Source organism: Meleagris gallopavo, chromosome 7, assembly GCF_000146605.3.
Source record: "Meleagris gallopavo isolate NT-WF06-2002-E0010 breed Aviagen turkey brand Nicholas breeding stock chromosome 7, Turkey_5.1, whole genome shotgun sequence".
NCBI lineage: Eukaryota > Metazoa > Chordata > Aves > Galliformes > Phasianidae > Meleagris > Meleagris gallopavo.
The window spans coordinates 23,031,643-23,047,805 of NC_015017.2; the positions used below are offsets into that span (position 1 = coordinate 23,031,643).

General features: G+C 45.0%; 1 long non-coding RNA gene across 3 annotated transcripts; it reads right to left on the reverse strand.

Annotated features, from left to right (window-relative positions):
* Window positions 1-9,936: 9,936 nt before the first annotated feature.
* Window positions 9,937-16,163, reverse strand: LOC104911744. Of its 3 annotated transcripts, none has more exons than XR_794153.3 (6): window positions 16,087-16,163; window positions 15,195-15,418; window positions 14,971-15,076; window positions 14,236-14,569; window positions 13,392-13,509; window positions 9,937-11,076 (listed from the first exon to the last, which is right to left on the reverse strand). It is a non-coding gene; the product is annotated as an uncharacterized LOC104911744 (long non-coding RNA). The 3 variants fall into 3 exon arrangements; XR_794152.3 differs by having other exon boundaries at window positions 10,267-11,076; window positions 13,392-13,445; XR_794154.3 differs by lacking the exon at window positions 15,195-15,418 and having other exon boundaries at window positions 10,273-11,076; window positions 13,392-13,445.

Here is a 16,163-nt window from a genome sequence, read left to right on the forward strand (position 1 = left end):
TGAAGTCTACCACTCTAGTTCCTTTCCTCCATCGTGGGGCCCTTTGTTGTAATTACTTTCCACATTACTCCTTTTTACTATATCTGTTTTTTCTCGAACTGTAGTGGCTTGTGGTTTCCTAAATGGATGCTTGTTTGGAATTTGTGCGTCTCATTGGGAATTAACTTTATTCAGCATTTGAGTTTCAGCGCAGTTTTGTGCCATCCTCTGGAGTTTGTCAGGTCCAATTCCCCCAACGCTGAAACACTCCACTCTGACGTAGCAGCATAGTCCCTAAGGACTCCCACGAACTGTTAAGCGTGAGGGTTTCTGGAAGGATCTAGTTTGCCAAATGCAAACGTGGATGGAGACGCAGAGTCTCGGATTTTGCTCGATGTCAGCTACCTTCGGGTTTGCGTGTGAATTCAAGTTGATACTTGAGCTGAGAAAAATGCAGTGAGATCCCTCTGCGGGGACAGAAGGACTCATTTCAAACACTGGGATCGCAAGAGGAGAGGACCTCAGTCGGGTGGCAGAGGGCCGTTAGCTGCCCCGGGGTTAATCTCTTCAACAGCCTCAGCACAGTTGGCTCCTGCATGGGAGGAGTCATTCCCAAACCGGTGAAATCGCTGCCTCCTAGGCACGATACAACTTAGGTCCGTGCTTATGGAATTCTCTTCACTCTCCAAATCTTTCCTCTGAATCCCTTTAAGCAATACATCTCAGCCCTTCCGCTCCCCCTTTTTCCCAGCGTCCTTTTGGTTGAGAGCAGGACCGACACACTCCATCTGCCCTGTCCTTTCAAGGCCGGACCCTTTCCAGACTGTCATCAGGGCGTCTCTGTCTCCCGAGCACGACTTCGATATTTGTCTGTGATGAGGATCGGACTGAATCAGCTTTGGAAGGGTGGCTGCCCCCCTTTTCTTGCCCCTCTCCTCCCATGGTAGAAAGGAAAAGCAGATGAGAAACACCGATTTCCTGAAGCATATGAGAAGTGGAAGGGAGGGCGACGTGCACGCTCCCCTCACGCAGAGCGTGCGCGTACCCACAACGTGCTTTGCGCCGCTTTTCTTGCCCAGTCTTTTCCCCAGGCACGTGCCGCTCTTGCCAGACTTGGCCTAGAGGTGGGCAAGAATCACGCAGCTGAATTACTTTCACAGCAAACCCGAAGGCTGCGGGATGCTATCCGCGTGTGACACAGTTGCAGCCTTTGCCACTGATCTGTTGCGTTCGTCTCGTGTCGTGCCCAAGGCTACTTTCTGTCTGCAGGCAGGATTCTGGGCAAGCCGATCGAGCCGTAGGCGTCCCTAATTGTCGCAGGGGAATGCGACTGGATGGCCTTTAATGGTTCCTTCCAACTCCGAAGGTTTTATGATTCTGTACGGGCTGCATAATGTCGATCATACTCATACCTTTTCTATCGCCGTCGAACTATTTGAGTATTGCGCAGAGTTGGTAACAAAGAATCTTTCAGCTGATTTGATTTAATGATATGACAGTTTTAAGCATCTTTCAGATATTTCCTGTTTCGTGATATCAAAGAGTGATTGTTTTATCATCTGAGAGGTGTGATATTGTCCTTGGACAAGTGCAAGGAAGTCCTGGTTGAGCGTGGTCACTGGCAAGTTGTATTTCTATAATCCTACGTAGTCTCATCTAGAAAGTGAGCATCTACATTTTGCGGCTTTTGGTAGAAAAATTTTCCATCTGATTGCTTTCACTCCGCCGAAGTAGCACTGGTAACGTGAAGATTTGCTGCTAAATAATCTCCACCAGACAAGTCCGTCCCACGTTAAGCATTTTGATTCCTCGAGGTGGTACCAGAGGAGCAGATATTAAATTTTCTCAGCGGCTGGAGAATCTTCAGGGCAGCACTGTCTGGCTAACTAGCCAGATTTCCCCTAGTTCTGTAGTCAGCTTGGCAGGCATTATTTCTGCAGTCTGCGCATCGCGCTCACTGACGTTGTTTGAACGTGCTCTCCGGCATCTTGTTTTCCTGCTTACATTTCTTTCTTTGTCAATTTTATCGACAGAAGCAGATGCGGAATAAAAAATAATAGCAAATTTTAAGCCGGGCAACTTACCGAGCAAAGCTATAAAGGCAAATAATTTATAAGTGGAAGCCGGTTGCAGTCTTAACTCAAAGGTGATGCCATCTGTCATAATAACTTGGCTGTGTTTATGTAGAACGCTACGCCGAAGGACCTCAATGTGAAGACTATTAAACCCCCTAGCATCCTAGTGAGGGACCTAATGGCAGCATATCTGTTATGCAGATGAAGGAAATAAAACTGAGTTGAATGACTTGCTCAACAATTCGCCGTTACTGACAAGAACAGGAATTGAACGAATTGACCCCATCTTTCAGAGCCTTTCTTTTAACCCCGATAAGATTCCGCTTCCTCATGCGCAGCTGTTTCACTCGCAGCTTATCTCAACATGTTTTATGTAAGCAGCCAGATAACTGTAACGTGTCTGAATTATGTGGGGTGTCTTTCAATACAAAAAAATACGCCTAACACATTCAATATATTCATTTTTTAGTCTTTTTCCTCCAGATCATAGGTTCATCTGAACGATAAGGCATTTTGAGGGCCAAAATCTTGTTTTTAGTTCAGAGAGGAATTTTGTTCTTTCTCCACATCTCAACAGATTATATTTTTCCCACTACACAAGCTAACTTCATACCTCATTTCTGCCATCGATATGGCTATTTTCTATAATGTGAACGAAGTACCCGGCATGATAAATATTACAGTGTATCTGCAGTTTCATTTTCACATACGATCGACACTTTTCAAAGAATAAACCTATTGCTGCAGTATTTACTAAGTGTCCCTAGTTTAATTCTGATCTTCCCGGTTAGTATTTCAATATAGCGAGCCGGTAAAGCGATTCGATATCATTTCTCTTCATTTACGACCAAGTTATATTATTTCAACATAATCACACGGTAGCGGAATGAGTTATGTTTATGGCATACCATTGATATTGGAAAATGTGCCTATAGATATTGTAATAATTGCACTATTACATTTCACTATCTTTTCAGTGACAGGAAAATGCAGTATTCTACTACAGCGAGTTACAAATGCTATACAGTGTAATCTTACTGAAATATGTCTTGCATTTTAGTTTTGCAGCGTTGACAATCCTTCAACGTTACCATAAAAAAAAAAAAAAGATGGACACCAAGTCCGTGTATGCTTAGATGCTGTGTATTTTCACTTCCTTAACCTTGTCGATTAATCAGCTTCCTGTCACGTTAGCCCGGTGGATTAAAGCCGTACGTCTGTAGCAATTTATATCAGTTTTTAAACTCTCCTACCAGTTTAACTTAATCTTTTTACTAACGTGAAAGTATTTCTGTTTATTGTCACGTTAATAATCTTTCCCGACATCGCAGAGACAATTTTTTGCGATATTTTCTAACTTTCTTGTTGGGAAGTGGCTTACCTTGAATACGGAAGCCAGAAGGTGGGAAAGATGGGAAAGAGGCCCTTCTTCTAACAAAGTTCGCAAACCGGTAGAAGATTCTGCCATGGCTCGTGGTCCTTTTCAGTTACTATACGATATGCGTTACGTTCCGGTGCCCCTAACTGTTACGTTCCCTGTGTTTCACGAGGCCCGATTTTTTCCTGTAGTTTTGCATCGTACCACATAAGATCCAGAAGAATCTGTGGAGACACAGGCAGTATCGCGTTCAGTTTCAGGCCCCTCACTACAAAAAAGCGTCCATAGAAGGGCAATGAAACTGGTGAGGGGTCCGGAGCGCAAGTCTTAGGAGGAGCGGCTGAGGGAGCTGGGATTGTTCTGTCCGGAGAAGAGGCTCAGGGGAGACCTCACTGCATTACGCAACTTCCTGAAAGAAGTTGTGAAGGAGAGGGGTTTGGCCTCTTCTCCCAGGCAATAAACCGGACCTGAGGAAACGGCGATAGTGCCAGAGAAGATTTAGATTAGACATAAGGAAAAACTTTTCCTCTCAGAGAGTGGTCAGGCACTGGAGCGGCCTGCCCAGGGAGGCGGTGGAGTCGCCGTCCCTGGCGGCGTTCAACAGGCGTCTCGATGAGGCGCTACGAGATACGGCGTAGTAGCTTGTGATAGATCTTGTAAAGGATTTTGTAGGACCTTTCCAACCTTGTGATTCTAGGATTCTGTTATTCTATATTTCGGTAAGTCTGGAAATGTAAAGATTTAATGGAACCAGAATTCACATTGTATCTTAATATTGGGATTTCCTCTGGCTTCCGGCAGACTCCAGTCGCAGTCAGAGTCTGAACATTCCGCACTGATTGTGAGCGGAAAAAATAAACCGTTTCATCATTCGTGAATTAGGAATAGCACTGATTTTCAGTCTGTGACCCAGCGAAAGTGTTCTCACAGCTAGTGACCATTTTTCAAGGTTTTTGGGATCTAAACCTACGATCTACCCTGTTATCCATTTTCTCAACTCATATTAAACCATACTCTTTCTAGTATCGCATCAAATTCGCACTCTTTCATTTCTGTTAGGAAATCCTGCTAAGAATGTGTTTGTGGTTTTTTTGTTTGTATGTTTGTTTTTCCCCCCTCCTAGATACCGTAGATAATGGTATCTGTATTGGGTTCCCGTGGTGAGATTTTGGAAGGAAGGGGAGCAGCGGGAGCGATATCTGTGAAATATCAGGGGATGCCTGTGATGATTGCAATTGGTTTCAGGCCACTCTGCGTCAGACCTATCCTGGTCTAGACGATTTTGTTAGCGGAGCTGCTTGTGAAAAGGAATGTAAGAAAGGATAGAAAGAACGTGACAGGGATACAAAGCGAGTGAAAAGGAGCAGGGGGAACGTGAAGGTCGGAGAAGGAGGCGTTCCACAGCGGAGCAGGCAACCCACGCACGCATAACTGACGGAAGAGGAGTTACTTCACGAACGGGACCGCTGCCCGCAGCGGGGATGAACCCCCGCTGAAGCAGGTACGCCTCATAGGGACGGCAGCCTACGGATGCCCACACTGCAGCAAAGGTAAAGAGTGAGAAGGAAGGAACGGTGGAGAGAAAACACAACGTCATCCTTCGCTGTCTACTCCATCACAGAAGGATCTGAGTATAACCCGCGGCAATCATAGCGCGATCCTCAGTGAGAGGTGAATCTCGGGAAAGAAGGAGAAGAAAAGTGTTTTCCCAGAGCATATTATTATTTTATTATTGTTATTATTCTCTACTACACAAATCAGTAATCATTTCTTTTAACTGACAGTCAATTAGTTATCCCTAGCCAAGTCTGTTTTTCTCACGACGGAACTGGTAAGCGATCTCCTCCTTCTTTTGTTGCCCAGAGGTTTCTAGCTTCAGTTCCGAATGAAGAGGGGCACCGAGCCAGGCCAGGCGGGAGCGCACCTGTTAGCCACGGTTAACTCACCACGGCATCAGCGCAGACATTCAGCCGCTTCACTGGAAAGAAATAGAGCAATCTGAACGTAGGTTTGAGCTTCGCTCTAGTCGTGGTTGAAGCCAGTTCGCTTTCAGGTTCCGCCTGAGAAAACGGAACCGCCCTTCTCGTCGTCCATCTCTACCAGAGTAAGAAATAGGTAGCAGTTAAATTGGCTAGCCCTTAGGTCTTCTAACCTAGTCGAGAACAATATTTTGAGTTTGACTGAAGTTGTACAAAAATTACAGCCTAGAAATGAGAAACTATTATTTCCCATCGCCGAGAGCATCAATTTTCGTAAGGGAATACATTGAGAGGACGGTAAGCGTTCAGTAGCTGTGAGTACGTATTCACTTGCAATTAACCTAGAAATTATTTCAAAACAAAGCCACGAATATGACTTCCACGATAACTGACAACCTTCTGTTGTGCATCGGTGACGCGACTTCAGTGATATGCAGTACCCCGTGTAGGCTTCACTTGACAACGGAGAACGTGATTTACTTCGTAAGTTTGTTTTGTGCATTTGTGTTTGTTTGTTTGAATACTTTTATAGTCCTCCCAGTTGTGGCGGTGTGCTTCGAGGCGAGTTTGTGGTCTGTATTTTATTACTTGTTTGTTGGAACAGTAGTTAGAAAAAGTTAATGAACGTTCGTGAATTCATGATCATTGAGTAACTTGAACGCTTTGCTTTGCTGGGGACTTGAAAACTGCCGGACATACAGACGCAGTGCTTGTACAAGGAATACTTTTCCAAAGCTGGAAAAAATTGGATGAAAAGGAAACCCGATCGAAAACCAAAGCGGCGCTCTGCTCTTAACTTAGGAACGGCTTACAGTGTTGTATTTGTATGCAATCATACACTGTGAAGGAAAAAGAAAAAGAAAAAAAAAGGCTTAGCTTGTTGATCCATTTCTATCATAGCGTGGCTCGGATGGTAAAGGACCTTAAAGATCATCTAGTTCGAACACCTGTGCCACGGGCAGGGCTGCCACCCACTCCGTCGGGCTGCCCGGAGCCCCATTCAACGCGGCCTCGAACGCCTCCGGAGACGGGGCCGTCACGATTTCTCCGGACATCCCGTGCCAATGCCTCAACACCCCGAGTAAAAAATTCCTGCCTCCTGGTATCTCCCCTCTTGTAGTTTAAAGCTATTCCGCTTTGTCCTGTCACTATTAGGCTGTGGCGGAAATGCTAAGTCAGGGCTGGGACCGGTGATTGAGCACCTGGCAGGAAGGCGGGGACCCAGGGGAGCTCAGGTGCACGTAATGCAGCTGAGTGACAGGAAGGGATGCAGCCAGGATCCACCCCTTCCCAGACTTCATTTAAGGGTTGGCATTGGAAGTGAGGGCACCTTGTTGGAGATTCTGGCCTACCGGAGGCTTCCTGAAGGTAAGAAGTGTTTGTTTGTTTGTTTGTTTGTGCGTGCGTGCGTGCGTGGCAGCTCCTGTGCTTGGGTTTGTCCTTGTTTGCTGCAGCCTTGGACTTTGCCACCCTTTTATTGTTGCTATGCTTTCTACTATGGTGGCATTACACAGACGACGTAGGAGGCTGGTTTTTCTCCCATTTATAATCTCCCTTAAAGTGCTAGAAGCCCACAACGAGGCCTTTTCTTCTCTCAGAGAAACAAACCCTATTTCCTCAACTTTTCTTGACAGGAGAGATGCTGCAGCCCTGTGCTGTGCTCATCTTTGTGGCCTTCCTCTGGACCCGCTCCAGCAGGTCCGCATTATTTCTCATGCCGAGGGCCCCAGGCCTGGGCACGGGAGTCCAGCTGGGGCTTATTAAAAATGGCGCGTGACGTTCTTCTAGTCACTGGGGAGTTGTCTGACAACCGTAACTTATCAAATGCGATAAAGAACAGTGTGGCTGTCGCATCGGGAGGTCTCTTTGGGACTCTGGGATGCGCGTTATCAGGCCCCACGGACTCGAGCACGTTTAGTCTCTTCGGGTAGTCTCAGACTCGCTCTTCATCTTACATCGGGACAGATTTTGCTCCCACAGCCCCCACCCAGAAATTTAGGGACACGAGAGAGATGGAAAGCCTGTTTCCCCTGCCCTCGCTTCCTCCTCCTTTTCTCCCATTTATTCCCTGGCAGGTCATTGCTACGCTGCATGCTGCTTTCCTGCCTTTTGAGTTTGGTTTCTACTGCTGGGGGGCTGGAGAAACGCATCCTTGAGGAGTTCCTTTTATGCTCATTAATAATTTAGCATTTGAGAAAATAAAATGTTTGTGTATGTGTATTTCTTGTGAAATTGTTGTCTGTTTCTGCAGGCGGGCCTTCTTAGCGGCGTGAATCTTGTGTGCGGCGAATTAAAATAAGACTTCTCTGAGCACGGAATGTACTGCAGTGTTAACAACCGGGGCCACGTAAAAGGGTGTTTTCCTAGTTTTCCTATTTTTTTTGTTTTTTAGAAAAAATAGTAAAATAGTCTGAATTGGAGTACTGCCATTGCAAACTTTCATCTGGTAATCAGATTAGTTGGAAACTAGTTAGCTCCTGAGGATATGGCAAGCGAATTTATCTTAAGAGGTAGATGGTTGTCCTGTCTGGGAAGCGAGCAAATTCTTCCTTCGGCTTTTCTAAGGGGAACCTCAGATTTAGCTTTTTATGTGAGCGTAAATAATTGAGAAGAGGCTTTGGCGAGTCAGACCGCGAGCTCAGACGTGTGCTGTTATGTTTGAAGGTCTTACTTTATCAGACTACCGTTAAAAACAGAACAAGGGAGAAGCCTGTCGGCCCGTCCATCTCCACAGTCGTTTTCCCCGGCAGTACCGACCGGTGCGGTCGGTTTTCTTCCTCGGAATTCGTTTGTCTCGTTTTTGTGCACTTTTGCTAGGCTAGCGACGTTTGTGGGATCTCATCTCTGGGGAAACATTGAGAAGGATAAGCAATTCCGCTTCCCTCTGGGAAGCAGCTCTGTCTGACCTCTTGAGGCCGGTGCGTCTCTGTAGTCTGAACAGCTTGTATCGTAAGCACTGAGATTTGCATGACTGTAAGGGGACTTTCAAGTCAGGGCCCGAACCGCTGATTGAGCAGCTGGAAGAGAAGACCGGGTCAGACTTGGGAGCACAGGTGAAGGCGATTTACTTGTGGGAAGGGAAGGAACGGAGCCAGCCTCCACCCCTCTGAAACCTCATTTAAGAGCTGACTGCTGTTGAGGAAGGATCTCATCCAGGAGATCCATCCTTAGCGGAGTTTGTCTGTGAGCCTAGATTTTCAGAGACGGGTGAGCGTTCTTCTTTTTGTGGCGTCTTCTCATCGAGCCGGTCCCGGTGCAGTTACGAAGATGAAATCTTACTTTGCTTTTTCCTTAATTTTCTTCCTTCTACTGCTGTTTCTTGACGTGTCGACTACTTACGAACCTATGAATTGCTGAGAAAGACTAAATTGAGTGAGAAAGTTTTTGAGAACTCCTGTTGTCCTTATATGGTTTTGTTTAATTTGTATTACTTTTCAAGAATAAAATCCCCTTAGTTTGACGTTGGAGAGGAATTTACCTTCTCGGCTTGGTAACCTGAGCTGATGCAGAAGGGAGATGACTTGCCACGTGTAAGCATAGAAACTAGAGACGATTAGAGCTTCCTCGCGTGACGAGGACAGAACAAACGTCAAATTATTGAAACTGTTCGTGGTCAAATGCCATTTGTTGTTGATAAGCTTACATGAATTAAGTATTGAGGGTTTTGTTTCTGATCTGTCATGAAAGGTAAAAAGAAAGGAAATCCTCTCTTCTCTTCACCGATGGAGGAATATACTCATATAGCCTGGGCCTGTAGCTAAAGTCAGGGTAAGGAGAGTTTATACTTGCGTTTTTAAGGAAAGAAGTTAAAGAGACTGGTGTATGTATGTCGGAAGCTCTGTTCTGAACATTTTGGGCCATTAGAGGGTTTTTTGGTGGTTTTAGGCTTTATAGCTGCAAACTGTACGTCTCGCTCAGCCATTCTGGATAATAAAGGCAGGATAATACCTGCTAATAAGGTGAACTGTAAAATGACTTGGATTGTAGCAGTTAAAAATATCTAATTTTGGGCGGGAGAAAATAATAATGGTAGCTATGAGTTCACAACTGATTTAAGACAGATCTTATTTCATTCCTCTATTAGAGGGATGCATCCGTTACCTTCAACTGTCTAACAGTGACGGTAATTGCTGCATCTTCTGTTTTTTTAAATGTTCCTGACAGTTTATCGCCACTCAGAGCCACCCCTCCCACTTGAGAGAACGCTTGTTACAGAAGGGGGACATATTTACTCACAGTTGGGTTCCAAGCCCGTATTATGTCTTTGAGTAGGTAAGGAAAATACCTGAAAGGTGAGGGGATGTAGAAGCCGCAGCCCGTGTCGGTAAACAGCCTTCCCTATTTGTACCTTTTCAAACAAACAGCTAAGCGGTGACTCAGCCCCATATGAAAAAGGCTCGGAGCACTTGTGTGAATAAGTGAGATTGTGAGGCAGGGAGACAGGCACCAGTCAGATGCCAGAGCTTTCTGTCACAGGCAGTTATCTGTGGTATTTGTACAAATGATCAGGACGCAGGAGTCAAAATTGTTTTTATTATGTTTGCCAATTACACTAAATTAGAAGGAGCTGCAGTCTGCTCAGGCTTAGAAAGGCTCTGCAGCGGCAGGCTGTTTGATCACCCACCACCTGAAGTTTGTCAAAAGCAAGCACCTGGGACTGGGCAACCTCAGTTAGGTATACAGACAGGGACGAGGCCAGAGAGCTGCCCAGCAGAAAGGAATCCAAGGGCCGTAGTTGACAGCAAGTTCGATTCAGAAGCATACAGTGGCAGTCGAGGAGGGCTGGGCGCACCAGGCCTGACGCTACCAGCCGAGCAAAGGAAGGGATCATCCCGCTCCGCAGCCTTGCAGACTCACTGCGAGTGCTGCGTGCGGCTCTGGGCAAGGCAGCATAAAACAAAAGAAAGGAAGCGCTCAGAAAGCGTTCGAGGAAGGGCTCTAACTCCCTCCCCTCCAACTAGCTGAAAGAAGGCTGCAGCTTCTTTTCCCCTGTAGCTAGCAGTGGGGTGGGAGGGAAGAGCCTGATGTTGAGTCAGGAGTGTTATTTAGTAAAGACGAGATGACCCAGATAAATTATCACAAAGCTATCTCTATTTGATTTTACTGGGAGTGCATCTTTAGTCACGAGGTGGAACCTATTATCGTACTTCTAATTTTCTCATTGCAGCTAGTGCACAGGCCGCCTCTTGCCTATATTGGTGGGTTGCAGTTTATTCTAAAGATTCCAGTCTTGATTCCATGCCAGACAACAGGTACGTAGCTGCAGTGAACTCAGCGCAGCGCTCATCTGATTGGTGTTTTTAAATTGTGAAAAATCAACCATTTGGAATGCATATGCAAAAGATAGCATACGTTTCTGTACAAACCACATACCTTGCCTCACCGCTAAGGTGAATGGAAACATGAAGACAAGTTACCAAGAATAGAGGGCAATCTCCAATAACAATGCTTTCAGCCCTTCTGAAAGGGTGGGCTATTAAGTAATGCAGCTTGTCCGAAAGAGGGGCTGAAGTACTGGAACAGGCTTTCCCAGGGCAGCAGCAACAGCCCAGGGGCACCAGAGTTCAAAAAGCACTCTGCTGCCGCTTGGGCAGCTGAAGCCCAGACAGGTGCCACGTAGGGCTAGGAGGCGGGGGACCCTTCCGATGTTGGATGCTTTGTCATTCTGTAAAGTAAAAGAGACACTTGAGTTAGTACTTGCTTCTTCATAAACTTCTCAGCTCAGTAATCTACTTTTTAGACATCTCTGTGGGAAAACAAGTTCTCCATTCTGCTTAGCACGAGGAACAACACATCGGGAACCTGCCACCATCGCCTTGAACTTGTGAGTAAAGTAACCTAACTTACTGAAACTCTGTGGAAGTCAAGTCATTAGGAAACCGGTATCGTATTTAACTCAAACTGCATTTTCTATCCTGAATTATCTACATGTTGCACTTACAATTCTGCTGCTATTTATCATTCATTAAGTGCGAAGCCAAGTAATTGCAGACTTACAGAAAAACACAATATACTACGCACACTTAACACAGAGGCAGAACCTCACCGCTGTTTTATTTCTTTTGTTAATAAGCTCAATGCAGAACACAGTGTTTTTGCTATTTGCATTGGAGTTCACTTTCAGCTTGGGACAAAGGTCCACAGGAACTAACTTACCGAGATTCAACTGTTTTGCTGAGAAGCACTAGCTCAGGTTACCTAGCAAGCAACTAAAGGTAAGTTCACAAAAAAACCTCTAAAATAAAGAAAGCAGAGGTTCCTTCTGCAAGACAGTCACTGCCACTCTGCTGTCGGACAGCGGACCCACCTTTGAGCTCAGGAAGCTCTCCTGAATTCAAGAAACTTGTATATCCAAATATAGAACCACAGTGATACAAACATCGGCAATGCAGAGGGCAGTTTTATTCTGTGTGTAAAGCAAATCCAACACACTGCACTTTTGCAGTAGATAACTTCTAAAAAATGTTACTGATTTAAGTCTCCCTTCTTCTCTTTTGCAGAGCATGCAGTGCCAAATAGCCAACAGGTGAAGCAATCATTGTTCTCCCTTTTTCTGTTCCCCCAAGATAAATAACATAAGCATCAAGGGGCCCAGGCACAGAAAGACAGCACACCCTTTTTTCTGGCGGTAAGCAAGAATTTACTGTTGTTTTAAGTCAGAAACAGACAGGTATCCACTTCACCACAAAAACTTGAGCTGGCCGAGCCTAACCATTCCATTTTAGCCCAGATACCATAGGCATCCCAGTTCCTGCACACACTGCAGAGCATTTGCACTTGCAGTAGAAACAGAAAGCCTTCTCAAGCCAATAGTTTTTCTAAAAAAAAAAAAAGCAAATGATCAATGATCTCCCACTTCCCACCTCACCTTGCAAAAGCAAACTTAGTTACCAGTACTTTGAGGGCATGTTTTGAAATGAGAAGAGTGGCATTGTATCTAGATCTCCTCTTGCTAAATTGAGTAGACTCCTCAAAGAGGCAGACCTAGCTTTTCACTGTTTACATTTAAGATTTTTAGTTTTTAAGCTGCCTGTCTAGGGATTCAATTGGGTGTACTTTACAGGAGGCGTGCTCTTAAACACCAAGTAAAACCTTACCCACACAGAGTTTTCTGCATTTACTTATATTAAAAATAGTCAAGATGGCCTCAGAGATATCTGAAAAGAAGCTCACAAGCATTTTCATTTTGTATTTCTCTATTAGACTGATTTTTTTCCCCCCAGGAGGAAATGGCAAAAAGTTACAGAGCAGAGCAGCAGCTTTTATCCTTCCTTACTACTTCAGTCTACTTAGCTTGCCAATACTATAAACCATGCATAGCATACATAGGACATATACAAAGACACACACCACAGAAGCACTTCACCTCCAGCCACTTAACCAAACCCCCTTAGGAGGAAAATCCCTAAACAACCTTTCAGGCACATTGAATTACTGAACAGAGCAAGTATCCTCTCATGTCACAGAGACAATTTCAAACAGGTTTTAGTTAAGGCTTGAAATAAGCTGTTTCCTCCTTCAGCCAGACACAGAACCTATCTCCTACTCCCAGGACCAGGAGCATCACCACAAGAGCCACTCCAGGATCCAGGAAAGAGAACCCCACTCAGGGGGGAGACCCCCAGTCAACACCAGGGGCTCCCCCCACCACCCCACTCAGGGGGGAGACCCCCAGTCAACACCAGGGGCTCCCCCCACCACCCCACTCAGGGGGGAGACCCTGAGTCAACACCAGGGGTTCCCCCCTCAGCCCTTCCCAGGGCTGCCACAGCCCCAGAGCAGAAAAAATTCCGTTACTGACCTGCACCCACCCTCCCACCAAAAAAAAAAAATATAATCTCTCTGAGATAGTGCAAACCCCAGCCAACAGCCCCATTACAGGGGGGGAGAGGCACAGCTCACACCTTGTGTGAGCTGTGCCTCTCCCCCCCCCAGCACAAAAGCCACAAACAGTACCTACCTGAGACAAAAAAAACACACCTTGACTAAAGGAGATCCAGCACTGCCAATTCCTCCAGAAGCACAAATTCAGAGCTGAAACCAAGATACAGCAGAGATCACACCAATGAAGGCACTTACAAACTCAAACAAATCTTCACTGCATGAGAAACAAGACAAAAAAAATTTCCAGTCAAAGATCCACAAAGAACAGCTCTTTCATTATTGCCCTAATGGGCACACATCCCCTGCCAAGAACTTACAAAACTAGTCACTGAAATCCAATCCATTATATAACCAAAAATCAACACAGGTAGAGCATCCCAGGCTCACAGTTTTCCAACACTATTTCTTTAGTACACTTCTATACAATGCCTGTTATCAACCCATCATCTTTGCTTATGCTCTAAACTAGTCACAGCAATACAAGGACAGATTCAACTACTTCTATCCCATACCAGACTCTCACCTACTGCCTGTGTCAATTATACATAGGTCAGAGCACCCCAATTTCAACTTATCCTATGCTACATACATAAATACTGGTCACCTCCACTGCCAAAGACACAATCTACATTTCACAATTCCCCTTTCTGTGCCTAATGAAAGCCTGTGAAACTCTTCCACTGTTAGAAAACTTCACTAACCCAACCTGATGACTGATAATAATACTCATCAAAACTAACCTTGCTACTCCCCATACTCTAATATACATCAAACAAAACAATTTCTTGACCCTTGTACGATTCATCCCAGCACAAAATACTGAATCTAACATCAAAGCATCATCAGCATTACAGGTTCTAAGCTACTAGGGGACATGGGGAAGTAGCAATACTAAAGAAAGAAAATCTAGCAAACAGTTTACAAAAGCAGGAATACTCACCACCAGGGAATCCGCCAACTTCTCCTTGGTCCACAGGGAGGCAGCAGGTTGGTCAGCAATATGTCCTTGACTTACACAGCTGCATTTCAGCAGACAGGGTATCCGTTCTTCCTCAGTACTGACTACCCCAATTATCAGGAGCATCATATCCTGTCCATGAAGGTAGCTGTCTGGGTACCCACATTTCATTCATCAGGAGGAACAGCATATCTATGCTCGCAGTAGTCAGCCATTAACTTCACTTGTCACGCCTCAGATGACGCTGACCAGGCACCGTTCCTCCTTATCATACCACCTGGCAGCGCTAAGCTTGTTATTACTGTCACATGATGGCCTCAAGAAAAAGAAATATTAAGATGAATGAGGGGAGAAGGGAAAGACATGCGTTAAAAAAAAAAAACACCACACAAAAGAGCAGAACTCCTCTTACCCATAGATCACCAAGAGGCTGGAAAAAATGATCTAATACCTAGGTCAACTTTCAAACTCCTAGGTAATTTGAGCTGGCACCTCATCACGTGCCAGACTTTCACATATGATTACAGGAAACCATTACATCACTGCTAGGCTTAAAAAGATCATAACTGGGTGAAGCACATAATTAAAAACTCATTGTGCTTTTAGTGACTATCTGAGGAGCGTTTCCCAATGGTGTTCTCCATCCTTCTTCACCCTTTTCAGGACAGGCTCTCTTCGGTATCACGGTTAACAGTAACAAAAGTTACTCTCTATTACCTCGGATGCCACCAGTCGGTACAGCTTGTCATGTCGCAATAATTTCTTTACCACAGCCATATTCGTTCCAATTGGGATAGGTGGCAAGTCTTGGATTACCATATAACTGGAACAAAACAATTGATACTATGTAACCAGAACTAAATACTTAAAGTCACATCCCATAATGTTAGCGAAGTTACTCACACAGACATCTGAATGATTGCTTGTATGTACAATATTACCTTTCAGTATAAAGCTGTAAGAGGTTCTCTGGCACACGCCCTTCTCCAATACAGAAGAGCACTACTTCAGGGGTCTCATTGCGATACCTCTCAAAATGAGAAATATTTTGCTCGGAGTCGAGACAGGTGTCTTAAGTCTCAGCGGTATCACTCTCAAAAATAAGTCCTCGCTGTTCCCATACGACACGTGAACTAACAGCAACAGTTTGCCATCTGTTTCCATTCTGTTGGGCACATACTCTATGTTTTAATGAGCAGGCCTTAACCCCATTGTTATTCAGTCCCTGCGCAATGATTAGGTATATGGTATATAACAAGGCATTGCATATTGTTAGGACAAAAGCTGTAGCCAAGTTACTGACAGGATCGCAAGTAAAATTACCTATATGCCACCAAGATTGAAGTTATCTTTCACATTTGATTGCATTGTCCCAAAACACCTTTAAAATTTAAATGGGTGAAGTGTTTCCTTCACATTCTACAGTAAAGACATTTTGAATTACGGCAAGCGCATCTACCAATAACCGCTCGTCTTTTATATTAATTCTTCCCCATTGACATAATACATTCACAGTGCTCACAGGGAAGACTGCAGCGGTGCTGCAATGCACCTAGATCACTTGTTGCATCTGACACCCAATTTTCAGTCTTTGTCCTGCATCTCCTTAGAGTCGCAGGAGTCAGCCGGCATTATCCTGGCCCCATTCGTTTCCTCAATACATTTCAATACTGGGCTTAACTGCAGTTGAAAGGGTTAAGCCTCTGTTAGAATTAGACTTCGGTCCCACCCGCCCAGTATGCTCAATATGGGCGTGGGACCGTGACAAGCCATAGAATATAATAGGGTCAGCATAAACACATACAAAAAAAAAACCAACCATGAGAAAAATACCTGAAACAACAACAATACCACAGGGGTCCCAGAAAAAGGAGCAGGGTGATGAAGGTAACACATGGGGCACGGCAGCA